The sequence below is a fragment of the Manis javanica genome, chromosome 11 (assembly GCF_040802235.1).
Source record: "Manis javanica isolate MJ-LG chromosome 11, MJ_LKY, whole genome shotgun sequence".
NCBI classification, from domain to species: Eukaryota; Metazoa; Chordata; class Mammalia; order Pholidota; family Manidae; genus Manis; species Manis javanica.
This window is the reverse complement of record NC_133166.1, coordinates 23,918,681-23,937,492: the sequence shown is the minus strand read 5'-3', so window position 1 is coordinate 23,937,492 and position 18,812 is coordinate 23,918,681. Positions and strand designations below refer to the sequence as shown.

The window sequence follows — 18,812 nt, the reverse complement described above, 5'->3', positions numbered from 1 at the left end:
TAAGCACCCCACTTGGCCAGTGTGGGAGTTTGTGCCACACCACTCCTTAGCTTTTGCATCCAGTCTTGTACCCACCCCAAGACGGGATAGGTGGTTATTACCTTTATCGGCCCATTCCAGTGATGAGTTCTGTAGCCAGCAAGGCATGATACATGGCAGCCAGTTGTTTTTCTATCAAAGTGTATCATACCTCTGCCCCTTTCCAGAGTGGTGACCAGAACCCAATAGGTTGGCATGTTCATTCAAGCCGCTGCTAGAGACCCCAGCCATAACTGTCTTCAGTCACATGAACATCCAGTTCACAGGGCCTTGATGGGTCTATCACACTCAAGGCCTGCGTGGTCTTGACTGCCCATTTTGCTGTAGTAAAGGCAGATGCGCATGTCTCATCCCAGTCCCACCTGGTGACCTTTTGTACCAATTGGTACAAGGGCTTCAGAATTTGTGCCAAGTGTGTGATAAACACTCACCAGTAGCCAAAAGACCCCAAAACTCCTGTAGCCATGCTACAGTTGTAGGGGTAGGAAAGGCCTGGACTTTATAACTGCTTCCAGTATAACTTTGGTCCTACCCGACCAGACTACCCCCAAGAATTTGACAGACAAACCAGGTCCCTGAACTTTGATACTGTTCACAGCCCATCCTTTCTCCTGTAGATGTTGCAGCAGTCTAGGTGCTGCACTTTCTAGATCTGAAAGAGAATCAGATGTGAGCATGACATCATCAATATAATGGTACAGCTGCACTATTGGTGGTTTCTCCCAGGTAGCCAAGTCCTGGGCTACAAGTCCATGACAGATGGTAGGGCTGTGGAGGTATCCCTGTGGAAGGATGGTGAAAGCCCATTGCCATCCTTTCCATGTGAAGGCAAACTGTTCCTGACTGTCCTGCTCAATGTCAACGGAAAACAAGGCATTAGCAAGATCTACCACTATGGTATGTTCCTAGTTTATGGCTGAGAGTATCCATCAGGCCTTAAAAAGAGGGGACAGCAGCATGCATAGTGGGTATGACTTTATTAAATTCTCTGTAATCCACGGTCATATGCCAGGAGCTATCTGGCTTTTTTACTGGCCACACTGGGGAATTGAAAGGAGTAAAGTTGGACTTCATAATACCCACCTTTTCCAGCTCCTGGAGAGTTTCTCCAATCTCTTCATGCCCTCCAGGCAGTTTGTATTGTTTGGTATTAGTCACCTGCTGAGGCACAGGCAAAGCAATGGGTGGGTGCCTAGCATGTCCCCTCAGAACTGCCTTAACCACACGTACTCTCAGCCTGAACTCATCTGCAGTGGTCTGCAACCATAGACCCTGCAGGATATCAATCCCCCAAATATACTCAAGGATAGGAGATATATACACAGTATACTCTTTTTGGGGTAGATGCCATATTCCCAAATGGATTTGGGTTTGTTTCATTCTGATAGCCTTACCTCCATATCCATCTATGATAGTGGGGTCCCAGGGAACCGCTCAGGGTTACTATGAATCAGTGAACATTCAGCCCCTGTGTCCACGAGAGCCAGGACACGTTGTATGTTCACTGGGGACCAATGGATAGCTATTTCAACATGTGACCACTGGTCCCACCCTGGTCCCTGAGGGAAGATACCTCGACCTTCCCCTCAGTCAAACCGTGTTCCCCAATCATCTTCCTGTGTGGGCTTGAGTGAGGTTGGCTCGCTCTCCAGCAGGAAGTCTTGCAAACAGAGATGCCAAACTTGTGGCTCTGTCTCTGACCTCTCTCTCTTTGGTCTTAATGGCTGGAACTTCTGCTCTGATTTTAGTTGTTGCCATAGTTCTAGTAAGATCCTATTTGACTTTCCATCTAATTTCCTTCCATCTGCTCCTGCCCATATTAAGTCAGCCCACATCTGGGTCCTTGTAACCTTCATGGGTCCCTTTAAATTCTTATGAGTAGCAGACCTTATGTCTGTGTTCTCATTGCTTCAGCCTCTCCTAAGTCTGCTACTGTACGTGTCACCCCGCTTATGGGATGCCCTAAGTGAGGGGAAAGAATGGCCACTAGAGACCCAAAGAGGGATGTCGGAGCTGTTTGAAGCACAATATTTCTCATCCCAGTAATGAAAATCTCTTCATCTGGGCCATAATTCTCTGGACTATAGATGGCATTTCTTATGCCTATCTCTTGTAACACCTGTGGGAGGTCAACATACGTCTGCCATCTAACAGAAGAGGATAGTATATCACCCTGATTGGGCCACACAGCACAAAGTGTAGCCATAAGCCAATAGAGGAGGGAATGATTCTCTGGGGTCTGATATGCATTTTTTAATCACTGCCTCAAGGTGGGCTGCACTGTCAGGGAAGCCAACTTTCCCATCTGTGATCCCAACAGAACAATTCCATCACCCCTAAATCCCACAGATGCAGGAGCCAAGCTGATATTGACTCTGAGGGCTTCTGCCTAAACTGGGAGCCCAAATCCACCAGGTCAGCCTGAGTATAGGAGTGAAGCATAGAGTGCTCCATGACCTTGGGAGGGGCCTGCTCCTCTCCTTGGGGAACTTTCAGCTGCTGGGTCTTTATTTTCTTTACAATCACTGGGCATGCTTTCAATACTGGAGGGGCCAATGCCTGAAGCACCACCCTTTCATCCTTCCCCAGCTTCTCCATTTCTGAGGCTAATGGTACCTTTCTCTCCCCTACCCTGAGTGCCTCCTCTGCTACAACCTTTACCTTTTTTACCATGCCTCACAGCAATGCTAGATCAATCTTCAGTGGCTCTCTTACCTTCACCTCAATGCTTTGCAGCTGGTGTTCTCATACCACCTCCATCTGTGATTCCCTCAGGAGTTCATCTTTTTGCTTGATGGCCTTTTCCTCCTTCTTAGCACCTGGCAGCACTGCCATCTCATTCTGTAAGAAATCTTTTACATGTTCAATTGCACCTTGCTGCCGGCGTTCTCGTGCTGCCTCCTCTCACATCAATGCCATTTCCTTATTCAGGGAATCCACAGCAGTTTGCAGCTCACGTTCTCATGCCACTATTTCTTGGGTCTTTTTCAGGAACATGTCCTTCTCTTCTGTAGACTTTATTAATACTGTGAGAAGCAGCCAACCTACAGTCCCCGCTGTCTCACAGGCAATCTGTCTCTCGAAAGACCTCCTTACTACACCAAGGGCCACCCCTACTACCTCAGGTATCACCTCCACTTGCCTCCAGTCCTGGGGTGGGGCCCAGTCCTCTAGGAGGCAAGGCACCTCAGACCACATACCCATTGGGGGACAATCCGCTGTCTCTTCATACACAGGGACAGCCCTCTGAAGCAGCCTATATTTTTCCTTGGTCAACAATGAACCCTGCTGACTTTGCCAGTTTTCTTGCCAATGGGTTTCAGCCTCAGGTAGGTTTGCTATGGATTCAATCTGACCAAAGAAAATGACAGCAAACGTTCTTTGGGGTGAAAGGGTTTATTACCCAGCTTGTTCTTCTGGTGGTAGGTCGAGCACTAGCATATTTGCCTCTGCCCAGAGTACTGGGGCAAGCTCTCTATATAGTGCAATAGTAGCTTATTGCCTAAAGGTATGGAAGCAGTAGCCTAGCAACAGGCCAGTTACATTATCAGGTGTTTTAAGTTCAGTGAGGATCCTGGCCATAGGAAGCCCAACTTCCCCACAATCAAGTTATCAATTCCACTGGTGAGAAAGCTAAGTAAGGTCCCAAAGACACTGGTATTCATGACAGACTGGAGGCTCTGGAAGAAACATGCATGAAACTCTCACTGATGCAATGATACTAGAACACCAACACCTGGAGTATCTCACCTGCTGCCAAATACTGGTGCTAAAGCTCACTTCATGTAAGAATTGCTATTAAAAAGCATGTCAGCTTCCAGCATCACCATTATTTCTGCTTTGTAAGCAACAGCTGAACTGCCTGATCCTGGATCTGTTTGATTTTCACTCCATAAATGATGGGATTAAGCATAGAAGGAGCCAGAATGCAGACACCAGCCAGCAGTACATGGATTTGGGGTGCAACGTTGTTTCCAAACCTCTGAGTAAGGGAAGTAAAGATCCCAGGCCCATAAAAGAGGATGATGCCACAGACATGAGAGCCACGTGTGTTGAGAGCTTTGTGACAAGTATCTTGGGATGGGATGCCAAAGACAGCACACAGGGAAAAAAAATTAGCACAGTATCTAAGACCACTGTTGACAATAGGACAAGAAAGCCAGACCAGATATTTACTTGAATGTCATCACAGGAAACACAGACCAAGACAATGTGCTTCCAAGCAATGTTTGGGAGGATGTTAATTTTGCAGAAAGTCAATCTTTTCACAAGAAATATTATGGGGATAATTGTAGAATATCTTCCTAGAAGGACAGTCAGTCCAATTTTCACAATCAGCACATGTGTAGGAATAGTGGTATATCTCAGTGGGTAGCATATGGCAATGTAGCAGTCAAACGACATCAGTAATAGGATTCCTGACTCAGACGTGGAGGCAGAATGGAGGAAGAAGAGCTGAGAGATGCAGCGACCCAGGGAGATCTCCCCAGCATGGAACCAGAAGGCACTGTGCCTGAGGCACTGTGCACGTGGAGAGGACAATGTCTGCTCCAGCCAGCATGCAGAGGAAGAGGTACATGGGCTCATGGAGGCTGCGCTTTGTGAGGATGATGCAGATGAGCCAGCTGTTCTCAAGCAGGGTGATGACATAGGAAATGAGGAAGGGGATAGAAATCCACAGGTGCTGGTTTTCAAGGCCAGGGATGCCCAGCAAGTGGAAGACTAGGTGGCTAACACCTGTGTGGTTAAGGTAGTCATGCCTGCAGCAGATAACCTGGGACTTCACTTCCTATTCCAGACAAAGAGAAAATTCCATTTATACTCCAAGATTTCCTCTGTTGTTACTTAGAACTTTTCACAACTAACTGATTCTTCTCCATTCTTCTGGTGTCAGTACTATGGAATTGCAGGTGATATGATATGGTTTGCTCTCTGAATGAGGTCTTCAGCTCGTAAATAAGAGAGATTTACATTACTAATTAAAATTACATGACTAAATCAACATATTTTTCATATTAGAAAATTTTAGTATGGAAGTGTAATGGATGAGAAATTCTTATTCATATTTGTATTGGTCCTATGAATGAATTACACATGAAAATAGAAAGGTTAAGAAACTAAAAGAAGTGAATGGAGTGAAGTCATTTGGGAGTTATAGAAGAAAGTTTTGACAAACAAGTATAAAGCAGGTTTAAAGCAGCTTGCAGCTCTTGAAGTTATGATGTTGGAAACTTGGAACAATTGAAACAAAGATGGCAATGAAAGTTGACAAGCTCCGAATACAAATTAAAGAGTATGGACTTTATCATGTTAGGAAAAATTGTCAGCTGAAATGTTGAATTTTGAAAGCATTTGGATATATTTATATGGCTGCTACATGGAAGATACAAAGGCTGGAAAAAGAGAGCAAAGACTAGAATGCAATGTAATAGCAGTTTTCCCTAGTAAGAGAAATTGATGTGTTGATGAATTGCTATCACAATGAAATGAGGTCAAAAAAGTTTCCTTTTTAAAGTACCTTCTCAGTTTTAGAAACCGATATAAAAATATTTCATATGACTCATCACTCACTCCTTTAGTGAACACAAACCATTGATTGCCATATCAATTTTTCAAAATGGATTTCAGGCTCAAGAATATTGTTACAATTCAAAGAACAGAGCTGGATTCTGAAGGTTTTCAAAATTTACTAGGCTTAAATTCCTTATCTTTTAAATAGACAAAAAAACCTTTGTAAACTAATGAAATTACAATGCTCTCCTGACCTAGGGAGGAGTGAGCTAGAAAAACAAAGGCAGCCACTTTTGTCAACCACCAGTATATAATTTTCAAAGAACTATGGTGTACACCTGAAACCAACATAATATTGCATACCAACTATACCTCAATAAAAAATAACAAACAGAGCCCCTCAGCAGGTAGCTACACTGATAATCTCTACCACAGAGAAAAGAACAGGAAAATATCACAAAGTTTTGTAATTATTTATGATTGAAACCCAACCAGCTTTTGATATTTGTTTCCTAATAATGTCTCTAAAAAGAAAAAGGGTAAATTTTTGGTAAGGATATACTACACTATGCATCCTATATCTAAGCCAGGAAATAGCAGAGAAATTGAGAAATGGCTCTATTGTTCAATGTACTATGTAACCAGTACCAGGTGTTATCATCGATAGAGACCAGGCAAGCCAAAGATAAAAGGACTGGGGAAGAAGATGGAAAAAAAGTTAAACTGTTTCAGATTCTAGAAGAAAACAGATGGTTTCATGAACAGAGAGCTCATTATTCCCCTAAAGAGGCAAGAACTATTAATTGTAAAGGGAATACTTTTGACTCTCAGAGCAAACCTCTGGGTCCTATACTCTTTGCATCCTCTCAAGGGACTGTTTAAATTGATAATGAATTGCAGGATGTGAGTTTGCTGCAGAACACAGGTAGTGGGAAGTGCAGACATTCAAAGGATCTGAAGCACAGGTAAACTATCATGTGCATTTATGCATTCATTTGGTAAATGCATTATTATTATTCATTTGCTCCAAATTTAATTTCCAGAGTAGGAAAATTCACTCCTGTTTTCATTCCCGTGTTACCCTTAGGAAATGGCTAAAACTGTACTGGAAATAAAGAGAGCATGAACCCACATCACATGCTTCTACATCACATGCTTCTATGAACATTAGAGGGATTGGAAAGCAAAGACAGGCAGAATACTCAGAGAGACTGAGATTCCAGCCACTCATGGAAAGCAGATACCCAGAACCAGCCACTCTGGGACAAAAGAAAGGCGGGTACTTTGAAAGACTTCCCAATAGCAAGAGGGCTGCTAATGGGGCAAGGATTACACAGAGCTTGCTGCTCAGGAGAAAGGATAGGTCAAGAAAATTTTCCTGTCACACTCAGCGCAGCAGGTTGGGAACTTTGAGGAGCTTCAGGCGCTCCATCATCCAGGCTGGCAAAGAAGAGAAGAGGTCACCCCATTGCAATATGCAGCCTTCCATTCCTTCCTCCCAGCCAGCACTGGTTTGCAAATTTGGTGTTCCCACCACCTCACCAGGTCAGCTAGAGGCAGCTATAAGGGTGTAATGCAGAGGCTCCTCTCTGAACACTCGGCTCACTGGCCCTGGCAGTGGAGGCAGTCAATGCAGCAGGGAAGTAGGAAAGAGCTATTTCCTCCCAGCAAGCACTGGTGACCTACAACTGAGACTCTCACCATTGCTCCAGCTGGGCAGCTCCAGAGAGTAGAGATTCTAGGCACTAGAGGGCGCCACCTACACAAAGTTATTATTCCATAGTAATCATTAGAAATATGAAATGGCAAAAAATCTTGGACAAATGAGAATCCCACAAACACAAGAAAGAGCAATAAGTGAAACTGAAATCACCAATCTTATTGATAAATATTTCAAAATAGAAATCATAAACATTTTCATGAAGCTACAGAAAAATATTGAAGAACTCAGGGAGGACCTCAACAAAGAGGTAGAAACTTTGAAAAATACAGTATCTGAAATGAAACATACAATGGAGGGATTTAAAAGCAGATTAGATGAGGTAGAGGAGATGGTAAATGAAAGAGAAATTAGACACCAATACAAAGAAGCTGAGGCACAGAGAGTAAAAGGATCTCTAAGATGAAAGAATAATAAGAGAACTATGTGACCAATCCAAACACAACAATATTTGCCTTATAGGGGTACCAGAAGAAGAAGAAAGAGAAAAAGAGACAGAAAATGTCTTTGAAAAAATAATTGCTGAAAAATTCCCCAATCTGGGAAAGGAAATAGTCTCTTAGGCCAGGGAAGTGAAGAGATCTGCAAACACAAGGGACTCAAGGAAGACAACACCACCACATAAAATAATTAAAATGGCAAAGATCAAAGAAAGGACAGACAACTAAAAGCAGCCAGAGACAGGAAAAATAATCACATACAAAGGAAAAGTAAAGCCTGTCAGGCTATCATCAGTCTTCTGAGCAGAAACCTTACAGGCCAGAAGCGAGTGGCATGATATAGTTAATACAGTGAAACAGAAGGGTCTACAACCAAGAATATTCCATCCAGCAAGATTATCATTTAAATTTGAAGGAGGGATTAAACAATTTCCAGATAAGCAAAGTTGAGGGAATTTACCTCTCACAAGCTACCTCTACAGTGTATTTTGGAGGGACTGCTCTAGATAGAAGTGCTCCTAAGGCTAAATAGCTGTCACCAGAGAAAATAGAACCACAGTAAAGGAAGTAGACCAATTAATTACTAAAAAAATGCAAAATTAAATCACCTACCCACAAGTTAGTCAAGGTATACGCAAAGAATATATATATAGAATATGACACCTAATATATAAAGAGTGGAGGAGGAAGAAAAAGAAGGGGAAAAAAACTTTGATTGTGTTTGAAATAGCATACTAAGCAAGTTAAGTTAGATTGTTAGATAGTAAAGAAGATACTTACCATGAACCTTTGGTAAGTATGAATCTAAAGCTGCAATGGGAATAAGTACATATCTATTGATAATCATCCTAAATGTAAATGGACTGAATTCACCAATCAAAAGACACAGAGTTATAGAATGGATAAAAAAAACAAGACTCATCTATATGCTGCCTACAAGAGACTCACTTCAAACCCAAAGACATACACAGACTAAAAGGGAAGGATGGAAAGATTTTCATGCAAATAATTGAGAGGAAAAAGCAAGAGTTGCAGTACTTGTATCAGACCAAATAGACTTCAAAATAAAGAAAGTAGCAGGAGGCAAAGATGGACATTACATAATGATAAAAGGGTCAGTCCAACAAGAGGATATAACCATTATAAATGTCTATGCACCCAATGCAGGAGCATTTAATTATGTGACACAAATACTAAAAGAATTAAAGGGGGAAATAGAATGCAAGGCATTCATTTTAGGAGACTTCAACACACCACTCACTCCAAAGGACAGATCAACCAGACAGAAAATAAGTAAGGACACAGAGGCACTGAACAACACACTAGAACAGATGGACCTAACAGACATCTACAAAACACTCCACCCCAAGGCAGCAGGGTACACATTCTTCTCAAGTGCACATGAAACATTTACAAGAAGGATTGAAATTGCACCAGTCAGCTTCTCAGACCACAAAGGTAAGAAACTAGAATTAAATTATGCAAAGAAAACAAAAGAGCCCACAAACACATGGAGGCTTAACAACATGCTCCTAAATAATCAATGGATCAATGACCAAATAAAAACAGAGATCAAACAACATATGAAGACAAATGAAAACAGCAATTCAACAGCTCAAAAACTGTGGGATACAGTGAAGGCAATTCTAAGAGGACAGTATGGCAATACAGGCTTATATCAAGAAAGAAGAACAATCCCAGATTAACAGTTTAAACTCACAATAAATTAAACCAAAAAAAGAAGAAGAAATGAATCCCAAGGACAGTAGAAGGAGGGATATAATAAAGGTCACAGAATAAAATAAAATTGAAAAGAGTAAAATAGTAGAATCAATGAAACCAGGTGCTGGTTCTTCAAGAAAATAAAATAGATAAACCCCTGGCCAGACATATCAAGAAAAAAGAGAGCACAGAATCAGAAAAGAGAAAGGAAGGAAAAGCAATTACAAACACCACAGAAATACAAAGAATTATTAGAGATATTATGAAAAATTATATGCTAATGAATTGGATAAACTAGAAGAAATGGACAACATTCTAGAAAAATACAACCTTCCAAGACAGACCCAGGAAGAAACAGAAAACTCAAACAAATTAATTACCAGCAAACCAAATACAAAAGCATATCAAAAGATCGTCCACATTCACTAAGTGGGATTTATTCCAGGGATGCAAGGATTGTACAATATTTGAAAATCCATCGACATCATACACCACATTAACAGAGGGACAACAACCACATGATCATCTCAATAGATGGTGAAAAAGCATTTGACAAATTTCAATATCCATTCATGATAAAAACTCTCAACAAAATGAATATAGAGGGCAAGTACCTCAACTTAATAAAGGCCATATATGATAAACCCACAGCCAACACCATACTCAAGAGTGAAAAGCTGAAAGCGTTTCCTCTAAGATGGTGAACAAGACAAGGATGCCCACTCTCCAGACTTTTATTCAGCATAGTACTGGAGGTCCTAGCCATGGCAATCGGACAGCACAAAGAAATAAAAGGCATCCAAATTGGTAAGGAAGAAGTTAAACTGTCATTGTTTGCAGATAACATGATACTGGACATAAAAACCCTAAAAATTCCACCCCAAAACTACTAAAACTACTAACTGAATTCAGCAAAGTTGCAGGATACAAAATTAATACATGGAAATCTTTCACATTCTTATAAATAACAAACTAGCAGAAAGAGAAAGCAGGAAAACAACACCATTTACAATGACATCAGAAAGAATAAAATACCAAGGAATAAACCTAACCAAAGAATTGAAAGACCTGTGCTCTGAAAACTATAATACACTCACAAGAGAAATTAAAGAAGACACCAGTAAATGGAAATCTGTCCCTTGCTCATTGGATAGGAAGAATTAATATTGGCAAAATGGCCATCCTGCCTAAAGTGATCAACAAATTCAGTACAATCCCTATCAAAATAACAACAGCATTCTTCAATGAACTAGAATATATACTAATTCTAAAATTCACATGGAAGTACAAAAGACTGAATAGCCAAAGCAATTCTGAGAGAGAAGAATAAAGTTGGGGGGGAATTACACTCCCCAACTTCAAGCTCTACTACAAAGCCACAGTAATCAAGACAATTTGGTACTGGCACAGGAACAGACCTACAGAGCAATAGAATAGAATAGAGATCCCAGACATAAACCCACACATATATGGCCAACTAATATACAATAAAGGAGCCATGGATATTCAATGGGGAAATGACAGCCTCTTCAACAATTGGTGTCAGTAGAACTGGACAGCTACATGTAAGAGAATGAAACTGGATTATTGTTTAACTCCATACAAAAAGTAAACTCAAAATGCATCAGACCTGAATGTGAGTCATGAAACAATAAAAACCTTAGAAGAAAACACAGGAAAAAATATCTTGAATACAAACATGAGCAACTTTTTCCTGAACACATCTCCTTGGGCAAGGGAAACAAAAGCAAAAATGAACAAATGGAACTGCATCAAACTAAAAAGCTTCTGTACAGCAAAGGACACCATGCACAGAACAAAAAGACATCCTACAGTATTGGAGAATATATTCATAAATGACATATCTGACAAGGAGTTGACATCCAAAATACATAAAGAACTCACACTCCTCAACACCTAAAAATCAAATAACTTGAGTAAAAAATAGGTGGAGGATATGAACAGATACTTCTCCAAAGAAGAAATTCAGATGACCAACAGACACATGAAAATATGCTCCACATCACTAATCATTAGATAAATGCAAATTAAAACCACAATGAGATATCACCTCACACCATTTAGGATGGCCAACATCCAAAAGACAAGAACAACAAATGCTGGGAAGGATGCAGAGAAAGGGGAGCCCTCCTACACTGCTGGTGGGAATGTAAATTAGTTCAACCACTGTGGAAAGTATAGAGGTTCCTCAAAAAACTAAAAATAGAGACACCATTTGACCCAGGAATTGCACTCCTAGGAATTTACCCTGAGAATGCAAGATCCCAATTTGAAAAAGACATATGTACCCCTATGTTTGTGGCAGCACTATTTGCAATAGCTGAGAAATGGAAGCAACCTAAGTGTCCATCAGTAAGTGAATGGATAGAGACGATGTGGCACATATATGCAATGGAATATTATTCAGTCATAAGAAGAAAAGAAATCCTCCCTTTTAGAACAACATGGATGGAGCTAGAGGGTATTATGTTCAGTGAAATAAGCCAGACAGAGAAAGACAATTACCAAATGATTTCACTCATTTGTGGAGTATAACAACAAAGCAAAACTGAAGGAATAAAACAGCAGCAGAATCACAGAACCCAAGAAGAGACTAGTGGTTACCAAAGGGAAGGGGATGGGATGCATGGGTGAGGAGGGAGGGAGAAGCTGATTACAGATATTATGATAGGGGGGTCATGGGGAAGGAAGTATAGCACAGAGAAGACAAGTAGTGACTCTCTAGCATCTTACTATGCTGATGGACAGTGAGTGCAATGGGGTGTGTGGGGGGACCTTGCTAATGTGGGTGAATGTTGTAACCACAGTGTTGCTCATGTGAAACCTTCATAAGATTGCATATCAATGAAACCTTAATAAAAAAAAGAGCTTGTGATAGAAAACGTTTTATGAAATTGTCAAAATTTCTAAATTTCGTGAAAAAAATGTATGGATTCAAGAGGCTCAATGGAACCCAGGAGAAGTATATCCTTTCTCTTATAAATTATATGACTCAACACCTTTCTTTTGGGCTCCCTCTTTCTGCCTTACTGTCCAACATACACACACTGCATATTTTCATCCTATTGTTTTAAAAATCATATTGAGATATTATTCACATACCATAGAATTTATTCTTTTAAAGTATATTTAATTCAGTGGTTTTAAATATATCTCAAAGTTGTGAAACCACCAACAGTATCTAATTCCAGACCATTCCATCTCCCCCAAAATCATGAAGTACTCCACAGTGATACTATCAAAATAGAAAGAGAAACATCTCAATTTTCTGGTCAAAGTGCCTCAGTGTCCCTCCAGCATAAGGGCCTTAGTCCTTCTAATGATCCAGAGGCCCTAATGATTTTGCCTGTGGCCTCATATCCTTGTTGTTTTTTCCTTCCCCATCTTCTTTAACTATCTTTGTGTCCCAGTTATTCCTCAAACATGCTGGGGGCTGTTTTCCTCAGGATCTTTGCACATGTTATTTTCTCTGCTCAGGTACTTCTTTGCCAAGGTATCTTTATGATATGGTCTCATCTCTTTAAAGACCTTGCTTAATAATACATTCTCTACACATCTTATTAGTCAGGATTCTGCAGGGATATAGAAGCAACAGGAAATCTCTCCTCTCTTGTTAGGCAGAAAGACAGAAATGAACGGGATGAAAAGAAGAAAAGGTCCCCCAACGATGACTCAGGGAGCTGATCAAATAGAGCCAGAAAACCAGAAATGACTCAGAGAGTTAGTCAAATGAAGCCACAGGGTCCAAGAGTGACTCAGGAAATGTCCAGGGTTCCCCCAAGAAACATCAGAGGCACAGTCACAGCACAGCCCCTGTCCCCATTTCACCAATCAAAACAAGCCTAGAGAGCTGACAGCTGTCAACCAAGGACCTCTCTGCTCTCTAAAAACCACATAAAAGAAGCCTCAGAATGAGCAGCTGGGCCTGTCTTAGCTTAGGCAGGCCCACTCTGTGACTCTATGCAGGGTGTATTAAAACTTACTTTGCTTTCTTGACTTTGGTCTGTCGTCTCACTATATCTGATTTCCCTGAGACATGTAGCCGAGTCCTTTCCTTCCTGACACTCTCACTCTCTCTCCCTCTCAATCTAAAATAAAAACTCTCAGCAACTAGGAATAGAACTTTACTAACTTGATAAGCCATTCATGGAGGTCCTTCATGAATTTTAGTTTTGATATTTAATATTACAATGATATATTATCCTGTGAACAAGAGGTCCATGAATTTTAGTTTAAGAAATCTCTTGTTCCTTATGTGAGCCCACTGGGCTTTTCCTCAGATTCTTCTTTTGTGCTTCACATCAGTTTTTCTCATTTCAAGATATATTCATTACTTACTATTTTTATTCTACTCATTCTACAGTTTTAATATTATATTTAATATTTTAATACCCATTCATTTAAAAAATATATTATGAGAAACAGTATAATAATTACAATAATCACACCCATGGCCCATAATCATTAATATTCAGGAAAATGTTTTGTTCCTTAAATTTTTACACATGATATATTGTATAATGATTTTTTAATCTTATACTTTAACGTTACATAACAAGAATTTCATTGGTCATGCAAAGTATTTCATATACCTTAAGTGTAATTTAATATTACAATGATATATTATCCTGTGAACAATAGGCCCATAATTTAAATGTCCCTTTTTCAGTCTAACAGTACATTCTTGTTGAATATTTTTCAAATGGATGTCACTATCAACAGTTATCCTAAACATAATTATTCATAAGCCTTTATTGGTAGTATATGTTACATTTTCATGTAGGAATTTTCAAATTTGATGTTTAAATTATTCCTAATTAGGTTGAATAAGTACAAACTGTTAAGAAAATATACATTATAAATACTAGAATTTTATGTTTTTATCTATAGTGAAAACAGTGAAATGAAAATTTGTTAAATTATCAATGTGAATTAAAATTTAACACAAATTTTTACCTAGCAGAAATTTATCTATAAAGTTTATTCAGCAAAAAATGTCTTCCCCCTGGCTGGAGGCGCATGGCTTTCCTTCTAGCTGGATGAATGTAGCCCATGGCAATGCTTAGCTATGAAAAACAATTAAACAAGGGGTAGAATCATGACTGGGGGAGGGAGATGAAAGATCAGTGACACAGTACTAGGCCTATCACTTTAAGACCCCCCAGGAATAAGCATGTAGTCCAGGAATAAACAAGTTCAAAGTCTCTTTTCCCCATTTCAGTGAGGAAACTGCACACTAGAGGAACAATGGGGTATCTGACCAAACAAATGAAAAGACAGAGGTGTAGGATTTAGGATTTGGTTTCAGGCAAAATATACATAAATCAGTGTTAGGCTCAAAGCAAAACAGGACTGTGATGTATAACATCAGATCTGGAGTCTTGATTTAGAGTCTATGTATCTAAGCTGAGGATGGATGGCTGAACTGCTCCAATTAGCCAGTCATGGAGATCCATCATGAATTTTAGTTTAAGAAATCTCTCGTTCCTTATGTGAGCATATGTGATTAATACTGGGTTGTCAGAGAAGGTCTCACCGAGCAGAGGACGTTTGGTCTGAAGACTTATGTGCAAAAGAATAATGCACAGAAATATGGCTGAGAGCATTTTGGGCAGGGGAAAAAGAAAGTACAAAGGATCTGTGGGTTTAATGAGATTGTGAAGTGAGAGGAACAGAAAGAGATGTGCCGGGTATTTGTGGTAGATGTTGTTTTCCTTGCTATTCAGAAAATGACACATATCTCTGAAAGCTAAATACAAAGAGAGTATCTTGAAAATGGCCAAAGAAAAATGACATGTTCCATATGGGAATAATAATTTAAATTACCTTAGAATTTTCAAGAGACTGTGATTGAAATAAGAGAGAAAAAAATTCTGTAAGGGTGAAATAAAAAATCTGCTCTCCCTGAAAGCACATAAAAAATGCTTTCAAAATGAAGTTACGATAAAAATATGTTCAAATAAAAAACACACAATTTTAGTCCAGAATCTGCAATACAAGAAATGCTGAAAGAGGTTCTTTCAGTTGAAAAGAAATAATAACAATGATACTAGATGGAAACAAACTTCCTGAGGAAGAAGTCTAGTGAGCCAGAACGTGTAAATGTTGAGCTAACTATAAAATCTTATTTTCATCTTGATTTCTTTAAATACATATGACTATTTAGAGCAAGATGATATTATCTTGTGGGGTTTGGAATGTACAGTACATATAGTACATACGGCCACTAGGGCAAAGGCATGGGGTAAGGAAGGGAATACACCTGGAGAAGTTTCCATATTTTGAATGAAGTTGTACAATGTGAAAATATCAATTGGCAAAACTCAGAATACACTCAGAATAAAAATTCTCAGCAACTAGGAATAGAAGAGAGCTTTATTAACTTGACACGTAGCATCCAGGTAAAATCAACCAGCAACATTTTATTTAATGGGCGATTAGACACTTCCCTGAAATGAGGGTGGGAGCCACAATGATGTGGCCCAGATGCTAGGAGAGAGGGTGTTGCTGAAGGGCAGCGCTCTGTCTGCACCCCCTGGGGTACAGTCATCCCTGAGGGCTTCAGGCAAATGCATAAAACCTCAGCTCCCTGGCTCCCCTCATTCTGCAAGTCCTTTACAATCTGATTTTAGGGCAAGAAAACTCCATTTGAAGCGAGTGAGTGAAATTTTATTGATGTGGGCTAAAATTTCAAGGGGGAAAAAACACCTGACTATATCTTTTGGGGTATAAAATAAGCTGAAAATGTTCTGAACTTCTTTATTTGTTCTGAGTGCAACAGACCCATTTGGAGAGAACAGAGCAGCTGTGTGCTGGAGCCATTTGTACAGATTCACAAAATATGAAATTGTGCACTTGTGCACATTTCAGGCTCCATATTCAGTGACCTCATGTTAGCTTGAAATGGGCCCTGGTGGGAGTATGTGTAACAAGGGAAATGACAAACACTACAAACCAGGCTTGCTTTATTTTATTCAATTCTATAATTTTGTGTATTTTTGAGCCAGTACAGCAGCACAGCACTGGACCACAGTACCAATTATGGAAAGTCTCAGAAATGGAAAATGCTCTTATGGTGGGAAGAGTGAGGGAACATTGAGTTTGAGGGATTCTTTAGCTCTTATTGTGCCAATGAGCCCAGAGTCCCTACAGATAAGGTTCTTTCTACATTGGCCCCAGATTCTGTTGGCTCTTAACACCCAATGTATTTCTAGGTCATTTTTCATGACTTCGTAACCCTGATCTTTCATCACACAACACAATATTTGTTGTTTTCTTAAACATTTTGAAGACTTGCTGAGTGCTAATTTCTGAGAATGCACAAAGGAAAAACACACTACTGAGAACCGGGTAAGTTAACAGTCAATTGGGGACTTACTGGCAAAGAATCAAATACATTGCAATCCACAAAATAGGTACTCTGAGTACCTACTAGACTAGATATCAGGCTCCTCAGAGAACAGGGAAAGGAGCAGCTTATGCAGGTAGGGAGAATGTCATGTCAGTATTGAAAAGGGCCCCAATCAGGGGTGATTCTCAGAAGAACACATCAGAAAGATGAGGTGACTTCCCTGAGATGCTGAAGGCATTGGATCAAGCTTGTGAAAGGCTCTATGAGGCATTTGAGACATTTCTTCATGTGACCTTTGAATAGACAACCAACCGCTCTAGTACATGCAAGTTCTCCTATGGGCCACACTTTATTCCCTGAGCTCTGTTTGGTGCTTTCCACAAGAAAAAATTCTCTTTGCCTCTCCTTGCAACCAACTACCTTCAAGGGTAACTTTAGATACCTACTCATTCTTAAATCTTCAAAAGTACAGGACATATTACTTCATCTCTTTTGTTATTGCATGAGTTTAATTTTGTAGAACTGAGATGTTAATATTGTAACTTTATTTTCTTTAGTTTAAATATCTATTTTATTTCTGTGATTAAGATCTCATTTAGGGAACAAACTATGTCATATCCATCTTTATACACCCTGGCATATACCCCGGAATCCTTTAAATTGAATAGGATCAGTAAAATGCCCAAACTACTTATGATATCAAGGAAAATCTTAGAGTGTAATCTGTATTTTACTATCTCTGAACATAGATGGTGGAGTCTCACTGGTCTTACAAGACATGACTACCTTAACCCACACCGGTGTTAGCCACACAGTCTTCCATTTGCTGGGCATCCCTGGCCTTGAGGACCAGCACCTGTGGATTTCCATCCCCTTCCTCATTTCCTATGTCATCACACTGCTTGGGAACAACCTGCTCATCTGCATCATCCTCACAAAGCACAGCCTCCATGAGCCCATGTACCTCTTCCTCTGCATACTGGCCGGAGCAGACATTGTCCTTTCCACGTGCACAGTGCCGCAGGCCCTGGCCATCTTCTGGTTCCGTGCTGGGGAGATCTCCCTGGGTCGCTGCATCACTCAGGTATTCTTCCTCTCTTCTACTTTCATGTCTGAATCAGGGATCTTGCTGGTGATGGCATTTGACCGCTACATTGCCATATGCTACCCACTGAGATACACCACTATCCTTACACATAGACTGATTGGAAAAATAGGCATGACTGTCCTTATGAGAAGTTATTGTACAGTTTTTCCTGTAATATTTCTTCTGAAAAGGTTGACTTTCTTTAAGAGTAACATCCTCCCAAACACTGCTTGTAAACACATTGTCCTGGCCCGTGTTTCCTGTGATGGCATATGAGTAAATACCTGGTATGGTGTTTTTGTCCTAATTTCAACATTGGTTATGGATGTTGTGCTAATTCTTATTTCTTACGTGCTGATTCTCCGTGCTGTCCTGCACATGCCATCCCAAGATGCTTGTCTTAAAGCTCTCAGCACATGTGTCTCCCATGTGTGTGTCATCCTCCTCTTTTATGGGCCTGGGATCTTCTCAGTGCTCACTCAGCAGTTTGGATGCCACATCCCACCCCATATCCATGTCCTGCTGGCCAATGTCTACACTCTGGTTCCTCCTATGCTGAACCCCATCATTTATGGGATCAAGACCAAACAGATCCGGGACCAGGTGTTTCATGTGTTCTTTTCAAAACAGAAATGCATGTGATGATGGAAACTAACATTGTATATTTCTCCATAATTATCTCCAGGCAGGAGGTGAGCTTTAGCATCAGGATGTGAGAAAGTACAGCTGAGAAACCAGTTAAATGATGCCAGGTGTTCGTGTCTCTAGATCAACGGCATTGACACAGTTATGGTTCTTTTTTCCTTCAAACCCTCTAATCAATCATTAAATGTCATTGTCTTTTGGTGCTTAGTTCTCTAATCATAGAGTTCAGGACTAAGTAAGGTTACATCTTTAAGTCACTTATGCCTCTGTATGCTA

General features: G+C 40.1%; 2 pseudogenes; one reads left to right on the top strand and one right to left on the bottom strand.

The window, feature by feature from the left end:
• Window positions 1-3,868: 3,868 nt before the first annotated feature.
• LOC140844344 (olfactory receptor 52B4-like) lies at window positions 3,869-12,969 on the bottom strand (annotated as a pseudogene).
• A 4,613-nt stretch (window positions 12,970-17,582) lies between these two features.
• Window positions 17,583-18,533, top strand: LOC108386222 (olfactory receptor 52B4-like; annotated as a pseudogene).
• The last annotated feature ends 279 nt before the right edge of the window (window positions 18,534-18,812 follow it).